General features: G+C 35.8%; 1 protein-coding gene across 4 annotated transcripts in view; it reads right to left on the bottom strand.

The window, feature by feature from the left end:
• Positions 1-25,713, bottom strand: part of WASF1 (WASP family member 1) — a 94,336-nt gene that overhangs the window by 54,005 nt on the left and 14,618 nt on the right. The window lies entirely within an intron of this gene.

The following is a 25,713-nucleotide window of genomic DNA, read 5'->3' as shown; positions in this document are numbered from 1 at the left end:
CCTGTGTGCCTAGAGCCCGTGCTCCACAACAAGAGAAGCCACCGCAATGAGAAGCCCACACACCACAACAAACAGAAGCCCCCACATGCCGCAACTAGAGAAGGCCCGCACGCAGCAATGAAGACCCAACATAGCCAAAAACAAATAAAGTGGAGAAAAGGGAACCACTGTATACTGTTGGTTGGAATGTAAATTGGCACAGCTACTATGGAAATGGTATGGAGGCTCCTCAAAAAAATTAAAAATAGAATTAACACGTGATCCAGCAATCCCCCTTCTGGGTATATATCTGAAGGAAATGAAATCATTATTTTGAAGAGGTATCTGCAATCCCATGTTCATTGCAGCATTATTCACAATAGGTAAGACATGGAAACAACCTAAATGTCCACTGACGGATGAAGAGATAAAGAAAATGTGCTATATACAGTATTTATAATGAAATAATATTTAGTCATAAAAATAAAGGAAATCCTGCCATTTGAGACAACCTTGATGGTATTATGCTAAGTGAAATAAGCCAGACAGAGATGAACAATGTATAATCTCACTTATACATGGAATCTAAAAAAGCTAAACTCAGAAACAGAAAGTAGAATTGTGGTTGCCAGGGAATGGGGATTGAGGGAAATGGGTACAAAATCTCCAGGTATAAGATGAATAAATTTGGGGGATCCAATGAATAGCATAGTGACTATATTTAACAATACTGTATTATACACTTGGAAGTTGCTAAGAGAGTAGATCTTAAATGTTCTCACAATAACAAAAAAGTAACTATGTGAAGTGATGGATGCAGTTAACTAATCTTATTGTGGTAATCATTTCACAATACATACTTGTATCATATTATCACATTGTACACCTTAAATTTATACAATGTTCTGTCAATTATATCTCAGTGAAGCTGGTGGGGAAAAGGCCCTGGCACACAGTAAGTGCACAATGGATACTAATTTATTTGAATTTCTCACCAACATTAATGGTTAGAAGATAGAATTGATAGAGATGGAAGGTTTAAGTTTGGAGAAGAGAATGAAAACGACTATACATAGAAAAGTTTGCAGGTCACAGAGACAGAAGTTCTCTGGAGCACAATGGGAAGATTTGAGAAAGATGGAGAAATGGGTCAAACGAGGAGCTATTCAAAGCAGTATGAAGATGTGAGTTCAGAAGATAACAGAAAACAAGGCCTGTATTTCTGCCAGTTGACACAGGTAAACAGTGATATGAGGCATAGTCAAATTATTTCTAGGTCTTTTGAAAGAGTATGGGTACACTCTTTGGTTTATGCGATGGTCCTGAAGATATCAATAGAGGATGCTATGGCATGCAGAAGTAAATATCCTTTCAATTTTACCACATGCTGCCATATAGCTAACTATCGGCATTGCAGGGATAATAATTTCAGTTCTGGCTTCCAATTCAGTGTTTCCTTCATTACAACAAGTTGACACTTTCTCCTAAATCTTATTCCTGGATTTGTAACTAATTACTTGGAATACATAATCATTTAAACATAGTTTTATTTTTCCTTAGTTGTATTCAGTTTGCTACAAAGAAGCTCATTTGCTATTTTCTTGTGCATTGTCTCATTAGATCTTCACATAATTTTTCACTACACAAAGGGATGTACTGGCATTTCAACATGTGCTTTCTCCTCTTGAACATTTTAAACATATAAAACCAGTATCAACATTAATCCCTACTGTTAATAGTTTTCAATTCAAAATAGACCTCTTTAAAGAATCTTAAGGTGGAAGAGATATTAAAAACCATTTAATCTCTCATTTTTTTGGATGAACAAACTTACCTGAGAAAATATTAAAACTTGTCCAAGTTCACAAAATTAACATCAAAGTTAATACTAGATTTTAGGTTTCCAGATTTTTAATCTACTGCTCTACTCTTAATCTGTTAGTATTTTTTAATTCCATTTTATGTTCTTGACAAATCAGCCTTCAAATTTCACAATACTCTAGAAGATTTTCGATGGTGTTTTGAAGCTCCGCAATTCCCAGGTGACTACCTCTTCCAACAAATATTTTAAGATTATATATTATGATCAAAACACAGGTGGAAAAAGAGATATAAATGAAATAAAATACCTTCACTACCCAGAAGCTTACAAGATAATAAGGAAACAAAGATATATGTCAAAAAATTTAAAACAATAAAAATTAACATATGGCTATGGTCTAAAAGTAGGATAAGACAAATTATTAGGTATGTAGAGAGAATGAAATCAAAACAAGGTAAAGAGATAAGGAAGACAATATTGATATAGACCTGTGCTATCCAATATATTAACTGTTAGCCCCATGTAGCTAAATTAAAAGTAAATAAATAATTTCAAGTTCAGTTTTTCAGTCACACTAGCCACATTTCAAGTGCTCAATAGCCCCATGTGGCTCGTGGCTGCAATACCGGACAACATAGTTATAGAACATTATACCATAACTGCAGAAAGTTGTACTGGACAACACTGATGTCTGTGATGGATAAAATGGCAAGGAGACAGGATATTTCAAGTCAAGAATAAGAGAGGAAAAGTAAGGAAACATGCCTGAAAGGAACACAAAGGTATCAATAGAACTAGAAGATAAAATGTAATCAAATTGAAAAATTTGAACTTTGATATTCAATAAAGAACATACGAGTCTTCTTAAGGAGCAAAAGATCACAAACATTTGCCTTTAAAGAATTTTAAAGAGATCTTATTGTTTATTATGGAACATATGTGAAATGACTGGAGGCAGTAAAATGCTGGGCCATAGGGTATATATACACATACATAAGCAGAGCTTTAGTAAATATTGCTAAATAGTTTTCCAAAGTGCTTGAACCAATTTATACCCCACCAGCTCTTTATGAGCATTCCAGCTGTTTGACATCCTTGCTAACACTTGGTATTGTACACTAATAATTTGATGATCCAACCAAGACTAATCACATTTTATTCTAAAGCTTCTAGTCTACAATATTTTTTAAATTTCTAAAATCTTTGGCCATTAAATAATAATTATAATAAAATATTAAATATATTATTCTTGATTTAATCCTTGTTAGAAAGTAAATGATGAGTACATAAAATCTCTTCTATGATATACAAACAGTATTCCCTACATTCTGTAATATAAGAATTCTGTAAACTCAAGAATTCCAAGATTGGTCTAAATAATAAGATCAACAAAATTCATAGCTACATTAATTCATCTATCATACAAGTTTAAATAATGAATAGGGACTTTATTAAATTTATATTGGTAGACATACAATTAAATTATAATATTCATTAATCACAATTTTGAGTCAAGAACTTGTAAAACTTTCAAAATCACCTCTTTTCTATTATGTTTGATTCATAGTTACATCCTCAACATTCTAGTTTCCTCTCATTACAGGTGAAAAAAATACAAATACTGAAAAGGTGCTAGGCATATTATTAATATTTTAGTTCTATTCCCTGGCTTTGACATGGAAATGCTATGCAAATGCTATGCTGAATCAGTGAGAATAATCAATCTACATCTTTTCTAAGTCTCACAATCATCCCTCTGCAAGCATTTATTATAACCATTATTATTATTAGGTCTTTTGTCTTATTTTTAGAAAAAAACCTCATATACAAACTTTATTGAGGTATAATTGAAGTACAGTATACTGTCCTATGTGATAGGCAGAATTCTAAGATAGCCCCCAGATCTCCAGCACCTCCTCCTACTACTCCTGTGATTACATTACATGTTACAAGAGATTATGAAGATGTAATTATGTTTGCTAATCAGCCAACCTTAATATACAAAGATTATATGCATGGGTTTAACCTAATCACATGAGCCCTTTAAAAGCAGAGTGTCTTCTCCAGCTGATAGCAGAAGAGGAAGTCAGAGATTCAAATCATGAGGGAGATACACCATATCATTGCTGGCTTGAAGACAGAGGCCACTTGGAAAGGACCTGAGAGTAGTCTTTAAGACCTAAGAGCAACATTTGGCTGACAGCCAGGAATAAAACAAGAATTTCAGTTCTACAACTGTAAGGAACCAATTCTGCCAATTTGAATAAGTGTGGAAGCTGATTTCCCCCCCAAAGCCTCTGGAAATGAATGTAGCCCAGTTAACACCTTGATTTCAGCCTTATCAGACTCTAAACAGAAAACCAGCTGAGCCCACTCAAACTTCTGACCTACAAAACTGTGAGATAATCAATAGATGCTGTTTTAATCTGGTAAATTTGTGGTAATTTGTTAAGCAGCAACAGAAAATTAAGTGTACATATTTATAACTGTACGATTTAATTAGTTTTAAAGCAGTTTTAACAATTTAACACTGTGAAATCACTACAGTCACTCCTTACATTTTCTTTGTGCCCCTTTGCAATCCTTTCCTCCACTCATGCCTGCAATCAACCACTGACTTGCTTTCTGTCACTATAGATTTGTTTGCTTATTATAGAATTCTGTATATATGGAATCATATTTATACATTTTGCCTGTCTTCCTTCCATTAGCCTAATGATTTTTTTTAGATTCATCCCTGTTGTTGCATGTATCAACAATTCATTCATTACTATTATTGAATTTTACTGTTCATGGTATGGATGTACCCTAATTTATCCATTCATCTGTTGATGGACATTTGGGCTATTTTCAGTTTGGGGCTATTACAAATAAAATGACTATGAACATTTTGTGCAAGTCTGTGTGTGAACATATGTTTTTGTTTTTCTTGATAAATAACATACATAAGTTTGTTTTAAGAGCCTGAGGTGGGGCAGGGAGAGGATAAGTGGCAGGCAAAGAGTTACCTTTGCTGCAAAAAACGAGAGGAACTCTTTTGAGTTCCAAAAGTAGATTTCAGGAGAAGCTGTGAAGTCTCCTCTTCTGTACCTGGATAAAACCTTGGAGGAACTAGGATTCTACAAACAGTTTGAATGATAACAAGGACAATGGGCTAACAGGCAAAGATCTAAGTCTCTTCTAAATTCTAGTTTTTTTCAACGTATCTTTCTTTCCATGGTTTTATTTTGTTGTCTATATGCCTAATAAAATACAATATCACACATATTATATACAATGCATTTTCAATGCATTATTACAAAGATGCCTGCATTCCAGATTTCTCATTTACTGTGATGAACAATGTTACTTTGTCCTCTGTGAACAGGCTATGTGACAACAAGAACCATGGCCCAGCCTTAACCTGACCTCTATGGAAGGACCACAGTTCAGCAAGAGCTCAGCCTCTATGAGTAGTCTTCAATTAAGAAGTATTACACACATAAGCAAATAAAGAAAAGAAGTCTAAAACAAAACACATAATGGTGGACTTGTTACCGCCAACTAACATTAATAAATCTGAAGTTGATTAATAAGCAATTTTGAAAGAGCACAAGTAAGCGGTGAAATTCATTCTAGCTCTCACGGACATATCTGAGTGATTATTGGGCATTTCAGTGAATATATTTAAGGAAATATATTCAAGTGTTTTTAAAGAGTAAAAGGAATTTGAATTTATTGAGAATGATTACTTATGAAAAACATTTTCTTTTTGGGGGGACAGGTCCTAGAACATAGAGAGATAAAATCTGCTCCAACTCCCATTTTTTTCCATGATTCCTCTCCTGTGAGTCTACTCTGACCTAATCACATTTTCACTTTTTCATTGTATAGTATTCTCAAAACAGGTAAAATATAAACTAAGATATATCAGGCAGATAGCACTTGCTTGCTTCAAAAGTCATAAAACAAAGACAGAAGTAGAAGGAATACTTCCTAACTCAATGAAGTTGGCATTACACTAATACAAAAGCCAGACAAAGAAGTGTCAGGAAAAGAAAACTACAAATCAACATCTCTCATGAATATAGATGCAAAAATCCCCCACAAAAATTAGCAAAATCAATCCAATAAGATATAAAAAAATTATACACCATGACCAAGTGGAATTCATTCTAGTTATGGAAGACTGGTTCAACAGTCAAAAATCAATCAAACGAATCCATCACATCAACAGGCTATAGAAGAAAAGTCACACAATCATATTAATAGAGTAGAAAAAAACATCTGACAAAAATCCAACACCCATTCATGATAAATTCAGAATGGCCAGCAAACTAGGAATAGAGGGTAACTTCCTCAACTTGATAAAGAACACCTAATAGTTAAAGCTGTTACCTACAGCTAACATCATACTTCATGGTGAGAAAATAGAAGCTTTCCTGCCAAGATCAGAAACAAGGCAAGGATGTTCCATATCACCATATCCTACTCAAAGTCTTAGCTAATGCAATAAGACAAGAAAAGGAAAAAGTATACAGATTGAGAAGGAAGAAATAAAACTGTCATTATTCACAGATAACATGGCTGTCTATGTAGAAAATCCAAAGTAATCAACAACAACAAAAAAACTCCAGGAAGTAGTAAGTTATTATAGCAAGGCTGCAGGATACAAGGTTAATATATAAAACTCAACTGTTTTTCTATATACCAGCAATAACAATTGGAAATTTAAATTAATAACACATAATTTACATTAGCACCCCAAAACCCAAAAATACTTAGGTATAAATTTAACAAAATTTGTATGAGAGCTATATGAGGAAAACTATAAAACTCTGATTTAAAAAAATCAAAGAAGAACTAAATAAATGGAGCAATATTTCATGTTCACAGGTGGGAAGACTCAATATTGTCACGATGTAAGTTCTTCCCAACTTGATCTATAGATTCAATGTAATCCCAATCAAAATACTAGCAATTTATTTTGTAGCTACTGACAAACTAATTCTCAAGTTTATGTGGAAGCCAAAAGACCCAGAACAGCCAATGCAGTACTGAAGGGAAAAAAAAAGTTGGAAACTGACACTACCTGACTTCAAGACTTAGTATAAAGCTACAGTAAGCAAGACAGTGCAGTATTGGCAAAAGCACAGGCAAACAGATCAATGGAACAGAACAGAGCCCAGAAACAGACCTATATAAATAGAGTCAACCGATCTTTGACAAAAAAGCAAAGGTAATAATAGACATACCTCAGTTGTATTATGCTTCACAGATACAGCATTTCTTACAAATTGAAGGTTTGTGGCAACACTGTGTTGTCAGATGACAGCATATTTTAGCAATAAAGTATTTTTTAATTAAGATATATACTTTTTTTAGACATAGTGCTACTGCACATGTAATAGACTACAGTATAGTACAAACATAACTTTTATATGCACTGAGAAACAAAAAAATTCATGTGACTAGCTTGATTGTGATATACATTTTATTGGGGTGGTCTGGAACAAAACCCACAACATGTCCAAGGTATGCCTGTACAGTGGAGCAAAGACAGTCTTTTCAACAAATGGTGCTGGAACAACTGGACATCTACATGCAAAAAAGTGAATACAGACACAGACCTTACACCCTTCACAAAAGTTAACTCAAAATGAATCAAAGACCTAAATGTGAAATGAAAAACTATAAAACTTCTAGAAGACAACATAGGAGAAAATCTAGATGACCTTGGGTTTGGCAGTGACTTTTTAGATCCACGAAAAGAATTGAAAAGCTGGACTTTATTAAAATTAAAAATTTCTGCTCTACAAAAGACATTATCAAGAGAATGAGAAGACACATCACAGACTGTGAAAAAATATCTGCAAAAGACTGGAAAAGGGCTGTTATCCAAAATATACAAAGAATTCTCAAAAACAGTTTTAAAAAAAAGGAACAATCTGATTAAAAACTAGGCAAAAGATCTAAGCAGACACTTCACCAAAAAAGAGATATAGATGGCAAATAAGCATATGAAAAGATGTTCAACATCATCTGTCATTAGAGAACTGCAAATCAAAACAATGAGAATTCCCTGGCAGTCCAGTGGTTAGAGCTCCACGCTTTCAGTGCCGAGGGTGCAGGTTCAATCCCTGGTTGAGGAACTAAGATCCCACAAGCCATGTTGCACAGCCATAAATAAATAAATAAATAAATAAAATAAAAAACAACAATGAGATACTGCTATATACCTATTAGACCATACTGACAACAATACCAAATGCTGACGAGGATGTAGAGCAACAGGAATCTCATTCATTGCTATTGCTGATGAGGATGCAATATTTGTACAGCTACTTTGGAAGACAGTTTGGCAGTTTCTTATAAAACTAAATAAACCCTTACCATATGATCTAGCAATCAAGTTCCTTGGTATTTATTCAAGGAACCCTATAGTTGAAACCCTATGTCCACACAAACACCTGCACATGGATGTTTATAGCAGCTTTATTCATAACTGCCAAAACTTGCAAGCAACTAAGATGTCCTTCGGCAGGTAAAAGGATAAAGTATGGTACATACCTCCAAACAATGGAAAGTTATTCAGTGCTAAAAAGAAATGAGCTATCAAGCCATGAAAAGACATGGAGGAACCTTAATTGCATATTACTAAGAGAAAGCCAATCTGAAAATATATATTGTGTGATTCCAACTATATGACATTCTGGAGAAGGCAAAACTATAGAGACAGTAAAAAATCAGTGTTTGTCACAGTTTGAGAGTAGGGAAGAGGTGCATAGGCAGAGCTCAGAGGATTTTTAGGGCATTCTTGGATGATACTAAAACAGTAGATACATGCCTTCAGACATTCATCAAAATCTACAAAATATATAACACCAAATGTGAACACCAATGTAAACTATGGACTTTGAATAGTAATGATGTGTCAGTGCAGGTTCATTGATTGTAACAAATGTACCACTGGTGCAGAATGTTGATACTGGGGTAGGCATACCTTTGCAGAGTGAGTGTGTATGTGGGAACTCTGTACTTTCTACTCAATTTTGCTGTGAACTTAAAACTGCTATAAAAATAAAATCTATTTTAAAAAGTCATACAACATGTGAATGTACTTAATGCCACAGAACTGAACACTTTCAAAATGCTTAAAATGGTAAGATGTTATGTATATTTTACCACAATTTTCAAAAAGTCCTAAGAGAGTTCTAGCAATATTAGGAACTTAGAAGGTATTCTATTCAGATGTCTGTGTCTTCTCCATCTCTTCTTACTCAAACCACTGCCTTACTGTTCAGACTATTGTAACAGAATAACACAGACTGGGTGGCTTGTAAACAAATTCATTTCTTACAGTTCTAGTGGATGGGAAGTCCAAGATCAAGATACCTGGTGAGGGCCGGCTTCCTAGTTCACAGATGTCTGTCTTCTTGCTGTGCCCTCACATGGCCAAAGGGGCAAGGGAACTTTTATAATAACATAATCATTTAAGAATGAGTCTCCTTTAAGGCGATATTTTTCCTAACTACTTCCTTCTGGCTTAGACTTTCCATAGCAGCACTAATTCAAAGTGTGGTTCTTAAACCAGCATCACCTGGGAACAAGTAAGAACTGCAAAATTTTAATACCACCCTGTAACTTCTGATCAGAATCTACTTTTTTAACAAGATCCAGACCCAGGTAATTAGGATGCACAATAAAGTTTGAGTACAGTGTTCTAGAAGACTTAGCTCTGTGTACACCCCCTTTTACCTCTTCCTTTAGACTCTTGGCAAGAGGCATGAATTCTAGCAATAAAGGAAGCAAGGAACAACAAAAATTTAAAGTTTTTATAAAAGGAGAAAGGGTAGGGATGCAGTCGTGTCAACTTGAATTTAAAAGGGAACCAAGCGTGTAGCTGGGAAAAGAGAAACATTTATGAGAAAAATCAGTGGTATACCAAGCCAAAATGGAATGTCAGTATCAGGGACTAAGGGTAATGGGAAACAGATGAATGCATGTGAAAAGAAACAGTTCGATGGACCAGGAAATTAGGGCAAAAGACTAGGAAGAGGGTTTAATAATGAGAAAAAAAAATGATACCCAACAATAATTCTCCTATTCTAAATTCTCATTTTGACCAAAATATTTCTGAACCCTTTTATCCTGAACAGATTTAAAACTGTAATGTTTTTAAAATACCAATGTCATTCTCAGATTGCATTTACACACCAAAAGTAGAGTCTTTACAGAGAATATTCAGATTACAATAGCATCCTCATTTTATGGAAAGCAAGGCTCAAAGAATGAGCAGAGACCCCAGGAAAGCCGACATGAGATGAAACCTATTTCAGTTTTAGTATTACATACATTATTAAAACAATAAACTAATATTGGCATTTTATACTCCAGCAATAGATGAAACATTTTTATTTACTTTGTCCTCTAGCAAAAATATTGCTAGTTGAACTTAATTTGTAAAATTTAAAGGCAGTTTCCTATAATGTTTAGGAATACAGAGTTTGACAACAGAGGAGATGGGGTTTGAATATGGTTCTGCCACTCACAAATTGTGCTAAAGACTTTAACCTCTCTGTGCCTCTGGGATTAATAGTACCTACTTCACTTGGTTGTTTGTGAGGATTAAATAAGCTAAAATGACTAGCAGAAGGCCTGGTACATAGCAAATAAGAACTCAAAAATGTTAATTATTATTTCTGTGAAAAAATTCTATAAGTATTTCTTAAAGAAAAATCTTCCAAGGATAAAGGGCTACCCTATCTTATTATAATTGGAATGACTTTCTTTCATTTTAAAGAACAATATTTGAATGAAAGGAACAGTAGTAGTCTGGATTTCTGCCACCTTCCCTTTTATGAACTATTATTTTGCATGTCCACAGAATCCACTATGTATATGCTTGTAGAAAAGTGCTTTGTTGAATCTTCAGACAGACTGGTCTGGTCTTTAACATAATCAATAATCAAATCTGAACGTTAGTTTTAACAGACTCAGAAGAACAGAAGTACTGTGATCTGTTTTTACATACACCTCACTTCTGACAACAGATGTGTAGATTTTTCCATACCAAGGAGTTCTCCAATTCTCTGTGGACATCAACTGAGTGTCCTACACGTCAATTCAATTCTGACATTAACTACCCAGAGACTGCGCAACCCCATAGGTTGCTCACTCCCGTAAGACTGCCACAACTTCAGAAGCCAGTCAAAAGTCTTAGGCCTTCCATCCTTCTCACCAACAGGCTATAAATCAGGGTTCCCATGACCCCCTCCTCAGATTTGCTAGAACAGCTCATGGAACTCGGGAAGGCACTTTACTTACTATTACTGGTTTGTTACACAACTCAAGAACAGCCATGTTCTTGAACAGCAAGGTATTGGGAGTGGGTAGAAATCAGGGCAGAGCTTCCATGCCCTGTCTGCGCACATCACCCTCCCAGCAGCTCAATGTGTTCACCAATCTGGAAGCTCTCCAAACCCTGTAATTTAAGAGTTTTTACAGAGGTTTCACTACATAGGCATGGTTGATGAAATCATTGTTCATTGGTGATTAACTTAATCTCTAGCCCCTCTTCCCTTTTTGGAGGTTGGGGAGTAAGCCTGAAAGTTCCAAACTTCTTTTTTTTTTTTTTTTTTTTTGCGGTACGCGGGCTCTCACTGTTGGGGGCCTCTCCCGTTGCGGAGCACAGGCTCCGGACGCACAGGCTCAGCGGCCATGGCTCACGGGCCCAGCCGCTCCACGGCATGTGGGATCTTCCCGGACCGGGGCACGAACCCGTGTCCCCTGCATCGGCAGGCGGACTCTCAACCACTGCGCCACCAGGGAAGCCCCCCCAAGCTTCTTAATCAAGGCTTGGTCTTTCTGGTCCCCACCTAGGGGCTATTTAGGGGGCCCCTTGTCACTAGTCATCTCATCTGCATACAGAAAGACACTCAAAGGTTTTAGCAACTTGTGCGAGGAACCAGGGACAAAGACCAACTATATGCTTCTTATTATATCACAATATCACAAGAAGTAATTCTGCAGTTAAAAATGAAGATTAAAAGAAAATTTAAAAAGATAAAAAATAAATTAAAATCAAAATGAAGGTATATCTTAGTCATTTATCCTTGTGTCTATACTCCTAATAGTCCAAAAGTACATTCAATTAAATTGCTTTAGAGGCTATTAAGTCAGAAGGCAGTAATACATTTTCACCTCCTTTTTATATCAAAGGATGAAGAAGGATAGAAAAAAAGAGATCCAGTTTTCAGATTTCTAAAAGTCTAGCTACATGTAATTGTCTTATAAAAAAGATAAAAACTGTGAAATTATTCTTTTTGTGAGGATCCATTCCTTGCAAATAACATTTCTCTTTGCTATTCCATGCCATTTAAGGAAATTACCTTAGACTCCATCTTCTTATCACCTCCCACATTTCCTCAGACCTCTAACTCCCTAGCTTATTCTACCAAATAACATAGGTCAAATTTGTGTGGTAATTTTTTAATAATTGTGTATTATTACCCATAGGTATTGTCCAGTTCATGCAACCTTAAGTGCCTCAGGACCTATGGTAAATTATAAATGACTGCAAATTCTTTGCAACTCTTTATTACATTATTTCCATACTCCTTGAATATGGGCTGGTTTTGTGACTTGTTTTGACAATATCATGTGATAGAAGTGACACTGTGATTTCCAAGTCTAGGCCTCAAGAGACCTCACAGCTCCTATAAATGCTCTCTTTGAAGTCTTCCACAGATAAGCTCAGATAGCCTCCTGGAGATCTATGGCCCATCCAATATCCAGAACCAACTGCCAGCCACATGAATGAGGTCTTCTTAGACTCTCCAACCCAAACTGGGCCACCAGATAACTGCAGTCATGTAAGTAACCTTGACAAGATCAGCAGATGAATTGCTCAGCTGATCCCAGCCCAAATTACTGGCCTACAGAATCATGAACAAATAAAATAGTTGTTTTAAGCCATTAAGGTTTGCAGTGGTTTATTATCCTGTGAGAGATAACAGACACAAGCCCACAACCCCCTTCTAAATAAATGAAATTATCTTTTCATAGAGTAAAACTGAGTTGTACTACTTTGCCTTCAATTAAACCAAACCTGATAATATGATCACAACCACTGGATTGGTATTTGATCTAAAAGCAGCCACATATTACAAGACATAGGAAAAGCTAGTCATCTATAAAGTGACATGGCACAAAACTCTGCCCTAGTGGACAATTCCGTGGAAGGTAGTGACAAACAAATTCACATCGTTTATTAGGTAACAGGAATGCAATATAAACACTGAAAAACTGGTCACTAAAGCTGTTATTGCATCCTGAAAAACATAATGTAAATCCTTATCCTGTAAGCACTAGGACCCAAGGGGCTGTATGTCTACTCAGCCTCTTTGTGACCCTACTCTGGAGTGAGCCTCCATTGGCTAAGGAAATCTGAGCATTTTTCTTTACAATCTGAAAGGACCTAATACACTATATTAATTTCATCTATAGTAACATTTTATAGTGTTTTTTTTTAAGTTTATAAAACATTTTTAAATAATCTCATTTGAAAGGCAGCATGGCTTACTGGACAGAGCACAGACTTTGGGTCAGGGAGACCTAAGTTCGATCATACTAATCAAGAAATCACTACGAGCAGTTTTAAGGATTAGAAACAAGAAAAATTCATGTAAAAATTTTAAATTATCTGGCAAATAACAGCACCTCAATAAATTCTATTTTTCTATAATTTAGTAAGATTTATTAAGGACACTGATCTTATCAATTGGCTTCTGTTATATAAAAAAAAGCCTCAAAAACTAGTAGCTTAAAATAACAACCAATTCTGAGTCAGCAATTTGGGCTATGCTCAGCTGGGCAGTTCTGTTGATCTTGGCCAGGCTCACTCATGTGCTGTGGACAGATGCCAGGTAGACTGGCTGGTCTAAGAAGGCTCAGCTGGTATGGTTGTCTCTGTTCTAAATGATCCCTTGTCATCTATCTGGCTAGCCTAGATTTGATTACATGTGGAAACATTCCTCTTAATGCCCAGGCTCAGAACTCATAAAACATCACTTCCACTGAGTTTACTGGCCAAAGCATATCACAAGGCAAGCCAAGACTTAAAAGGATGGAGAAACAAAGTCAAGGAGCTGCTTATTGTGGTCATTTTTGCAATTTACCCAGAGACCTATATATCAGGTATTGTTAAGGTCTTTTTATACATGTAGATGTGAATGTTTTATGTATTTAATCATTACATTAAATCATTACAAAAAGTCCTCAAGAGAGATATAGACTAATCCTATTTTTCCATGTGGGGCAACTGAAGTGTAGAGAGCTAGTAACTAGCCCAAAATATTATTACTTATACATGGCAGAGTCAAAATTGGAAATCAGGCTTCCTAGGTTCTACCTAGTTCAATGTTTTTTCCCTTATATCATCCTATTTGTCTAGAAATTGATTGCAAGATCCTAGTGGTCCTATAACACCTCTATAAAATAGCCTCTAAATAATGTCACATAACAAAATATTTTATAATTTGAGATGTTAGTTTAAGTCATATTTGCTTGATTTCTTTGTCACAGTCTACCTAACCTAACAAAACACCTGTGGGCAACTTTAATGAAAACCAGTTTACATGGCACAGGAATCATCTTGTTTCAGTTTGGTTCTGGGCACATTATTTTTCTTTCAAACAGAATTCATTCAATGAATCTCTACTGAATGCCTGTTGCCTATGTCAGTCACTGTACCAAATACTGAAGGTACAGCAAGATAATCTGCTCTTATAAACTTTATTAAAAGTTTCTCCCACATTATGATGCCTTCCTTGAATCATGAATAAGAAAGAAGTATTAATAAGGGAAGTATTTATTTTCGGAGAAATTTCTGGGATATACTATTTTAATGGAAATATATTCCTTTTTACAGTCAAACCCTGCAATAGCTAATAGGAATACCAAGTTCAATAAATTGTGTCACCTGTATGTATAAACAGATATTCACAAATATGCATTTAATTACCCAAGTCAGAAGCCTATTAATCATTCTGACTCCTATGTCTATTCATCCCCCTCATCTTGGTTGATTCTACCTTCAAAATATATATCAAGTCCATCTACTACTCTCCATTTCCACTAACACTACCTTGAATCAAGCTACTACTGTCTTTTGCTCAAACCATAACTGACACCAATTTGGTCTCCTTGTGTCCATTCTTGCCTTCTTAGAGGAGCTAAACATATTCTTTTTTTAAAAAAAACATATTCTTAAAATATAAGTCTGATCACATTATTTCTCCTGCTTAAAACCCTTCATGACAGCTTCCCTATTCTAAATGTAATCCCTTCAGTGTAGCCTACGAGACCCTGCTTACCTTTCCATCCTCACCTTTAACCCTTCTCTTTGTTGCTCCAGTCACACCACCCTTTTCCTTTCGTACCACGCTCTTTTCACTGTAGGGCCTTTGTATGTACTGTTCCCTCTTGACGTCACTGGCCTCTTTTCATTTCTCAAGGCTCAAACAGGCCTTTCCTAACTCCTCTCACATACATCCCCTTCTTGTCCTATTATAGTGCCCTATTTGTTTCTTCATAGCATGTTTTCAATTTATAAATACATACTTACTTATCTACTTGTTATATCTTTCCTACCTGGCTTTAAGTTCCCTGAGAGTACAAACTATGTTTCATTCATTACTGTATAAATACTTAGCATACTGCTTGCTACATAGTAAGTGTTCAATAAATATTTTTTAAAATAATCAGTATTTAATTTTTTGTATGGTACCATATTGGTTTATTCTCCAATAACTGCAGATAATAAAAGAAGGATGGACAAAACTAAATTTACCACAGGGAATGAAAATGAAAAGATTTCCAAGGTCAACACCCAACATGAAAATAAAATTTATTGCCTAAAATAAGTACCTGTTACCATCATCTTAGATTATTAATTGTCCAACAAATAAAACCTAATTCCTATGTGCCTAGAGTATCTACAGGGATAATCATATTACTGCTAGTGTGACTCTTCAGAATAGGCTTTTCTCACCTCTTCTATTTCTCTATAGGAACACTTCTCAGGTTAAATACTAGGTTGCTGAAATATACAGAAATGGAATTTATACATTAATTTCAAACACAGTACAGTGTATTTCCAAAGACAGAATTACACTGTTTCCAGCATAAAAGGAATAACTAATGTTGAAACAGATTTTTAAATAATGATTCTCTGCAGGCAGTTGAAAGAGGGAATTTCTAAGGTCAGTTACTTTAAAGTGGAATAACATATCTATATGGCATGTAAGTTAGTACAGTATAACAAACTAAATAAGTTTAGATAGCTCACTAATTTAAAAAAATATATATCAAATAGTAGTTAGCTTCAAATGAAGTGTTTTCCCAACTATATTCAGAAACAACATACCTGTCTTTTTTTTTTTTTTTTTTTTTTTTTTTGCGGTACGCAAGCCTCTTACTGTCGTGGCCTCTCCAGTTGCAGAGCACAGGCTCCGGACGCGCAGGCTCAGCGGCCATGGCTCACGGGCATAGCCTCTCCGCGGCATGTGGGATCTTCCCAGACCGGGGCACGAACCCATGTCCCCTGCATCGGCAGGCGGACTCTCAACCACTGCGCCACCAGGGAAGCCCCCATACTTGTCTTTTAATCATGTGAAATAATGTTTATTGCTGCCAGTTATATAATCAGTACATGTTTCTTGAAGAAAATTTAGAAAATATTCACATACATGAAAATAAAATTATCTCAAATCCCAGCAACCAGAGAGACTAACAGTTAACATTTTATTTAACAGATAACTATATTTTGGATCAATTACAGTATTACGTAGATAAACTCTTAAAAGAATCTAATTCTCTGAACTTATTCTCTGACTTCTATACAACTACTTCCAGACTTCTGCTCATGCCATTCTCTCCTCAATCTCCCCAATCTCAATCTACTCACCTTTAAGACTGAGTTATTTAACATCCCTGAGCATCTGTTTTATTATAAGATTTTTGTGGGGATTTAGTAATGCACATTAAGAACCTAGTACAGAAGGTGCTATACAAATGGTAGTCATTGTTACAGCTAAAAAGTCCCCTCTTTAGAGGAACTTTCACAGATTACTTCAGTTCTTCTCTGATGCTATTTGTATGTCACTTACATTGGAATGCCTCATCATGAGCCAATACATGTCTTATCTCCCTCACTAGGATCTGAGATGATTTTGGCAGGTCTCCTACAACTTTATACTCCCCACAGTGTATACAAATATTTAAGGTCAATTCAATAATATTTTTTTCACACATATTACCTGTAAGTCATTGAACTGGAGACACAAAGATAAATCTCAATTTCTGCCCTCACTTAGCTTATAGTAATCTTTTAGAGGGAAAGAGACATTATTTAGTGTAAATGACTTTAGGTCCACAAACTCTTTTTTTTGAAACCCTTTGGGGGAAAATGTGTTTCAGAATTTAGAATTTCCCAGATTTTAGAAAGGTAATACAGTATATATACTATATATTAAGAAACCACTCAGCAAGGTCTAGGTCAGCACCCTATGATCCAACATTGTTATTTCTATGATGAAATATATAAATATTTACTAACTGGTATAAATATTGACTATAAATAGCCTCCCATCAGTTCAGGTCAGGTTTTATCACTGTATTAGCTTCCAACTGCTGCTGTAGCAAATTACCACAAAACGTAGTGGCTTACACAATACAAATTTATTATCTTATACTTCTAAAAGTCAGAACTCTCACTGGGCTAAAGACAAGGTGTCTACAGGGCTGGGTTCTTTTTAGAGGATAAATGGGAGAATCTGTTCTTTGCCTTGCCTGACTTCTAGACGCTGTTTGCATTCCTTGGCCCCTGGCCTTCTTTCATCTTCACCGTCAGCAATCCCATTACTCTAACCTCTACTTCTGCCATGACATTTCCTTCTGACTCCCTTGCTTCTCTCTTCCTCTAATAAGGACTCCTGTGATTACACTGAGTGCATCTAGGTAATCCAGGCTAATCTCCCCATTGCAAGATCTTTTTTTTTTCCTTGTCTATAAATAATGTTTTATTGAAACAGTTATACTCCTTTATTTACATTTTACTGTGGCTGCTTTTTGGCTACAATGACTGAGCTGAGTAGATACAACAGAGATCATATGGCAAATCTAAAATATTTCCTCTCTGGCCCTTTATACAAGTTCCATTCCAAGTTCTTTAATTTAATCATCTCTGCAAAGTCCCTTTTGCCAAATAAGGTAATATGTCCATAGGTTCCAGGGATTAGGACATGGACATCTTTGGGGGGCCATTATTTTGCCTACCAGAGCCACCAATCTAGTCTTTTTTTTTTTTAAAAAAAGAAACTTCTAGTTTTCAGTCTTTTGAACTTTAGAACTACAGGTAAGGAATTTTGGACCTGTATAACCAAAGGTAGTACAAGGCCAGTGATATAAGAAAAGCACAGGAGAACTGCAGAAATATGATGAATGGAAAGACCACAACCAGCTAAGTATCAGGAAAAGCTCAATGAAATAGATGGAATTTGATGAGAGCCTTCAAAGATGCAAAGGATCATGACAGGTGAACACTAGTACAAGAGGTAATTTTCAGACATACTTGCTCTCAAAATTTTATAGAGACATACAAAATAGCAACAACAAATTTGGAGTCAGGAAACTACAGTATATATTTGGAGAAGAAAGAGAATGCAGTTTGACTGAACTATACAGAATAAAAGTAGAAGAATAGTGAAGGAAAAGAAGGGGAAAGATAAATTGAAGACAGATACAATGGGCTATGTTGCTTGTCAGTATGAAGAGTTTGTCCTTAATTCTGGAGGAAGTGAGCAGTCAGGTGGAAATAGTTTTGAACTGAGAAATGATGTGATATGATTGGTGTTATATTGGAGAAAGATTAACTTGGCAAGAGGAATGATTCAAATTGAGAAAGGCAGAACAGTAGCAGACAAATGACTAATCTAAAGAAGTAATAATGGGGCCTCCCTGGTGGCACAGTGGTTAAGAATCCACCTGCCCATGCAGGATACACGGGTTCGAGCCCTGGTCCGGGAAGATCCCACATGCCGCAAAACAACTAAGCCCATATGCCACAACTACTGAGCCTGCGCTCTAGAGCCCATGAGCCACAACTACTGAAGCCCGTGCGCCTAGAGCCCGTGCTCCGTAACAAGAGAAGCCACTGCAATGAGAAGCCTGCGCACCGCAACAAAGAGTAGCCCCTGCTCGCCGCAACTAGAGAAAGCCTGCATGCAGCAACGAAGACACAACACAGCCAAAAATAAAAATAAATTAAATTAATAATTTATTTTAAAAAAAGAAGTAATAGGTACTTTAGCGTGATAGGAAAAATAGAATGATGTCAAGGTAGTTAGAATTCGTTAAGAGATTTTCATCAACATGATTTTTAATAAAAGTAGCTACGAATTATAGTTTACTGTATGTCAGGCACCATTCTATGAAAGAGTTTAACTCCATTTTATAGATGAGAAGACTAAGGCATAGAAAGTGTAAGCAATCCTACAATGAGTAAGTATCATGGCTGGGATTTGAATCCAGGTGTATATGACTCCAAAGTCCAAATGAATGTGAGCCTGTAGTGACAATTTGAAAGCCGAACAAATTGATCTGTGAAAAATTCACCATTCCACTTAAAAGTAAACTATGGTAAGTTAAAGATGTATACTATAAACTCTGAAGTAAACACTAAAATATCACAAGGAATTATAGCTATTAAGCCAACAAAGGAGAAAAAATAGAATCATTAAAAAAATTAATCTAAAAGAAGACAAAAAGGGAGATAAAAGATTGATGAACAGTTAAGACAAAAAGAAAACAAATAGCAAAATGGTAGATTTAAACCCTACCGTATCAATAATCACATTAACCATAAATTATCTGAACATGCCAGTTAAAAGGCAGAGACTGGATTAAAAAAATGAGACCCACCCACACGCTGCCTACAAGAAACATGTTTTAAATATGAATACACAAATAGGTTAAAAGTAAAAGGACAGGAAAAGATACACCACGCTAAAGAAAAAAAAGTTGGAGTGACTATATTAACATCAAAGCTGATTTCAGAGAAAGAATACTACCAGAGATAAAGGGAATCATTCGTACTAACATACAGTTAGAAATTTCAACATATCTCTTTCAATAACTAATACAATAAGTAGACAGAAAATCAATAAGCATACAGATGTCTAGAAGAACACCATCAACCAACTTAACCTAAGTGAACTTTATAGAACATCTTATCCCAAAACAATACACATTTTTTCAAGTATTACAAGTATATAAATAACATTTACCAAGAGAGACCACTTCTGTGTCATAAAATAAGTAAGACTAAATTTAAAGGGATCCAAATCCTACAAGGTATGTTTTCTGACCACAATCTAATTACGTTAGAAATCAACAACAGAAGGATATATGGAAAATTCTCAAATATTTGGAAATCAGGAAGCATATTTCCAAATAACCCCAAGTCAAAGAGGAAATAAAAAGAAAAAAACTTGTTTTGAATTGACTGAAAATGAGAAAAATGTATCAAAATTTGAGAGAAGCAGCTAAAGCAGTACATAAAGGGAAAATTATAGCACTAAAATTTCTATATTGGAAAAGAAGAAAGGTCTCAAATAAATGGCCTCAACTACTTTCACCTCAAGAAACTAGAAAAAATAAAGCAAATTAAACTGGCAGTCAGCAAAATAGAGGAAATAGTAAAGGTGAGAGCAAAAATCAATGGAACAGAAAACAGAAAAATAATGGAGGGGGCAATAAATCAACAAAAACAAAAGCTAGTTCTTTGAGAACATCAATAAAAATGATAAACCACTAGCCAGGCTGAGGGGGGGAGGGTGGCATTTGAGGGAGATACAAATTGACAATATCTGGAATGAGAGGAGTGCTATCATCATAGATTCTACAGATACTAAAAGAATAGTTAGGAAATATTATAAACAACTTATACCAATGAATTCCACATCTTAAATGAAATGGAAAAAATTCCTGGACAACCACTAAAGCTCACTCAAGAAGAAATACAGAGCCCTCTGAAAAAGAAAAACAATATTAGAGGATTTATATTACCTGACTTCAATACTTGTTATAAAGCTACACTATTCTAGGTAGTGTGGTATTGCTATAAAGACAGACAAATATCCAATGGAATAGAAAAAACTCCAGAAATAATCCAACTGATGGATTATTGGGTCAACTGATTTCTTACACAGGTGCAAAGTTAATATTCTTTTTTTTAATGGTGCTACAACATTTGGATATCTGTATTAAAAAAAAAAAAAGAACTCTGATCCTTACTTCATACCATGTACAAATAAGTCATAGACCTAAATGCAGAATGTAAAACTATAAGACTTCTAGAAGAAAACAGCCTTGGGTTAGGCAAAGATCTCTTAGATATAACACCAAAAGCACAATCCATAAAAGAAGAAATTTTTGAATTGGAATTCATCATAATCAAGAACTTCTGCTTTTTGAAAGACACCATTAAGGGAATGAAAAGACAATCCACAGGCTGAGAGAAAATATTCACAAATCACATATCTGATAAAGCACATGTATCTAGAATAAAAAACCCTCAAAATTCAATTAGAAAACAAATAATCCAAAGCTAAACATCCAGAGATTTAAACAGATACTTCACAAAAGAAAATATACAAATGGCATATAAAAAGATGATCAACATCATTAGTCTTTAGGGAAATGCAAATTAAAGCCACAAGGAGATACCACTACACACCTATTAGAATGGCTAAAACTAAAATGGTGAGGATGTGGAGCAACTGAACTCCTACCTTGCTTGTAGAAATATTATAAAATGACATAACCACTTTGAAATAGACTTTGGTACTTTCTTATAAAGTTAAACATATGCCTACTATATGACCCAGCCATTTTACTTCTAGGTATTTACTCAAAGGAAAGCATATGTCCAAACAATGACTTCTACATGAATGCTCACAGTAGCTGTATTTGTAATAGCCAAAACCTGGAAACAACCCAAATGACCACCAACAGACGAATGAATAACAAATTGCTTTCCACTGGAATAGTGTTTACAAAATAGAATAGTATTCGGCAAAAAAATGAACTAATGATGGATGTGACAATACAGATGAACTTTAAAATCATTATGTTGAGTGAAAGAAGCCAAACAAAAAAGACTCTATACTGTGTGATTCCATTCATATAAAGTTCTAGAAAATACAAACTAACCTATAGTGTCAGAAAGTAGACTAGTCGTTGCCTAGGGTAGGGATTGGGATAGATGAAGGAGTAGGAAAGACAGGATATAGGAATTACAAAGGAAGAATAGGAAATTGAGGGGAGGGGTTTATTATCTTGATTGTCATGATGGTTTCAAAACTTATCCAAGTGTACAATTCATTGTATGTCAGTTATATTCCAATACAGCTCTCAAAAATCCATTTAATCAAATAGCAATAACCATTTATTCCAATATAGTCAATACTCATATCCTGCTATACAATGATTATTTTCTACCACCTATTAACAAAAAAATGATTTAAATTTATAGTAGTAATATTATACTACTCAACTTCAGTGTGCAGAAGAGTACATTTCTTTCTGGAAATGTGCAAGCAAAAAAATCTTGACTAATGGATTAAAACATAGTGCAAATTCAGTGTACATCAGTGAGATTGCTTAGCTATCTTCTGTCAGCATATTACAATCCTATTCCTGACTTGAAAATAAATGCAGTTATCACAATGGAAAACTGGTAGGTGGCTTTAACAATTTCCATCCCATCACTAAAAATAATCTACAAGTGGGCTTCCCTGGTGGCGCAGTGGTTGAGAGTCCGCCTACCAATGCAAGGGACACAGATTCGTGCCCCGGTCCGGGAGGATCCCACATGCCGCAGAGCGGCTAGGCCCGTGAGCCATGGCCGCTGAGCCTGTGCGTCCGGAGCCTGTGCTCCGCAACGCGGGAGGCCACAGCAATGAGAGGCCTGCATACCGCAAAAATAATAATAATAATAATAATCTACAAGTATAAAATGGTAGATGAGCTGGATTACTACTCATTTGTAATCTGCCTATGTCGAAGTGAAAAATTTCTCCACAGAAACCATTTCACATGGTGGGAAAGTTCCAGGCCAGTTCCCAAATCTTATTTACACAGTAAGGATTAATTATCCCCTCTTTCTCTTCTGCAGCACTGTTTTCCCTCTACTGGATCACTGTCATCAACAGAAGGACATGCTATAATTTCATCCATCTTAAAAAAAAAAAAAAACAGAACAGCAACAACAAATACAAACTTCTCTTGGTCCTACTTCTGCCTCTAGCCATTCAACCCCCCATTCCCTGATTTCTCCACCCTCCTTTTTGGTAAAATTCCTTGAATTAGTTCCTGATTTCTCTCCTGCAATTCTCACTTAAATCTGCCCCATTCGGGCTTTCATTTCCAGCACTGTATCAAACCATCTGACCAAGGTCAGTTATGTGCTATATCCAGTGGTTAATTCTGAAGTCTCTTTTCACTCAGCCTCTTAACAGCATCTGACACAGTTGTTCACTCCTCGAAATCACTTAATGTGGCTTTCAGGAAACCTCAAGTTCCTGGCTTTCCTCCTACCTCCTTCTCCTCATCTTCTCTACCTCTAAATATTAAGAGTACCCTAGGACTTAGTCCTTGGGCCTTTTTTCTTATTTTTATCTATACTTACTCCATTAGCAGTTTCATATTAAATTTCCTTAAAGTAAGATACATCTATACCTAACTTAAAGGATTTGATTGCTTCACTGTAATCCTCAAATAAGGTCAGTTATGGCTAATTCTATCATTTGGAGAGGCAGCTGCAGATGAAAAGCAAATACAAAAAAATTAAAAAGAAAATAAGTGATTTAATTTTCAATAAATCATCACCATCTTTCTTTAAAATTCAGTATTACTAGTATAGAGAGTTACTTAAAAATTAAAAATAATAAAGCTAAATTGATGAATATCAAAACAAACATTATTTATTCTAGTCATTTATTACATTGGAAACATTTAAATACCACATTAAATATTTCATTAAAAATGTAAATCATGACCTTATCTATGGTCCTAGTCCCATATGGGCCTATAACAGTAACAACTTATATTAATATAGACTTGTTTCAAAAGTCTTTTTTATAACAAGTATCTCATTTTACCCTAAAAAGACTCCATAAGAATATTACAGTAAATACTATTTAAGCCAGCAGTTTCTGCTCTTACCATGACTTCTCACATAACAGTCAGACTTTTTTTTTTTTTTTTTTGCAGTATGTGGGCCTTTCACTGTTGTGGCCTTTCCCGCTGCGGAGCACAGGCTCCGGACGCGCAGGCCCAGCGGCCATGGCCCACGGGCCCAGCCGCTCCGCGTCACGTGGAATCCTCCCGGACCAGGGCACGAACCCGCGTCCCCTGCATCGGCAGGCGGACTCTCAACCACTGCGCCACCAGGGAAGCCCAACAGTCAGACTTTTAATGAGCAGATTTAATTAACTTAAAATTAGTTGGAGGGCTTCCCTGGTGGCGCCGTGGTTAGGAATCCACCTGCCAATAGATAGCTAGTGGGAAGCAGCCGCATAGCATAGCACAGGGAGATCAGGTCGGTGCTTTGTGACCACCTATAGGGGTGAGATAGGGAGGGGGGGAAGGAGACAGAAGAGGGAGGGGATATGGGGATATATGTATACATATAGCTGATTCATTTTGTTATACAGCAGAAACTAACACATTGTAAAGCAGTTATACTCCAATAAAGATGTTAAAAAAAAAAAAAAAAAAGAATCCGCCTGCCAATGCAGGGGACACGGGTTCTAGCCCTGGTTTGGGAAGATCCCACATGCCCCGGAGCAACTAAGCCCGTGCGCCACAACTACTGAGCCTGCACTCTAGAGACCGCGAGCCATAACTGCTGAGCCCACGCACCACAACTACTTAAGTCCGCGCGCTTAGAGCCCGTGCTCTGCAACAAGAGAAGCCACCAAAATGAAGAGTAGCCCCCACTTTTGCCGCAACTAGAGAAAGCGTGCACGCAGCAATGAAGACCCAACGCAGCCAAAAATAAATAAAATAAATTTTTTTAATTTTTAAAAATTAAAAAAATTAATTGGAGAACTCATAAATCCATCTCTATTACATGAAATATATATTAAAATTCATGTTCAACTGATGACAGGTCATTAATGTCATCTTTCTGTACTTAGCATAAAATTACAAAAAGAAATTTACATTTTCTTTTTAATGTTAATGAAACTAAGTCCTTTATATACATATCGATTAAGAGATATTCTTTATTTCATTTACTTCCATGACTACACTGATGATAAAAATGATATTAACACTGATCTCCTATATATTAGGTACACAATTGTTGCCTGTCTCTATCACAATGAAAAGACTTATTTTTGCAAGCAAGAAGGGGAATATATTTATAATTGAGCATTCACAAGTAATGCACGATGCTTTTTCTCCCTCCAAAATTCCCACTTCAAATAATGTGGCGTGCACTGCCTACTAATCCCAGGGCAACGGTTAGAGGCATAAAGACTAGAGCAAAGCTGTGTAAAGTATACCTCATCTCTCTTGAGGGCTCAAACTTCAGTCCTTCCAGTCCTGAGGACTGAGGAGTAGCCCCTTCCCCTCTGCTACTGAGCATACATCAAGAGTCAGTATAGACTCTTACAGTTCTGCCTCTAAGATCTCCATCTATGAAATGTCCCTTTCTGACCTAAATATTCTATTCCACCCCTCCAAGTCCTCATTGTTAAATTTCTTTGTCCTTACCCAGTCCTTGTGATCCTTTCATTCTCCTCTGTTTTCAAAACCATCAACATACTTTGGCTTTGCTTCCCTTCCTACCTCACTAGCATTTC

This window comes from Orcinus orca, chromosome 12, assembly GCF_937001465.1.
Source record: "Orcinus orca chromosome 12, mOrcOrc1.1, whole genome shotgun sequence".
Lineage (NCBI taxonomy): Eukaryota > Metazoa > Chordata > Mammalia > Artiodactyla > Delphinidae > Orcinus > Orcinus orca.
Note: the sequence above shows the minus strand (reverse complement) of the source record. Positions and strands in the feature narration are given on the sequence as shown.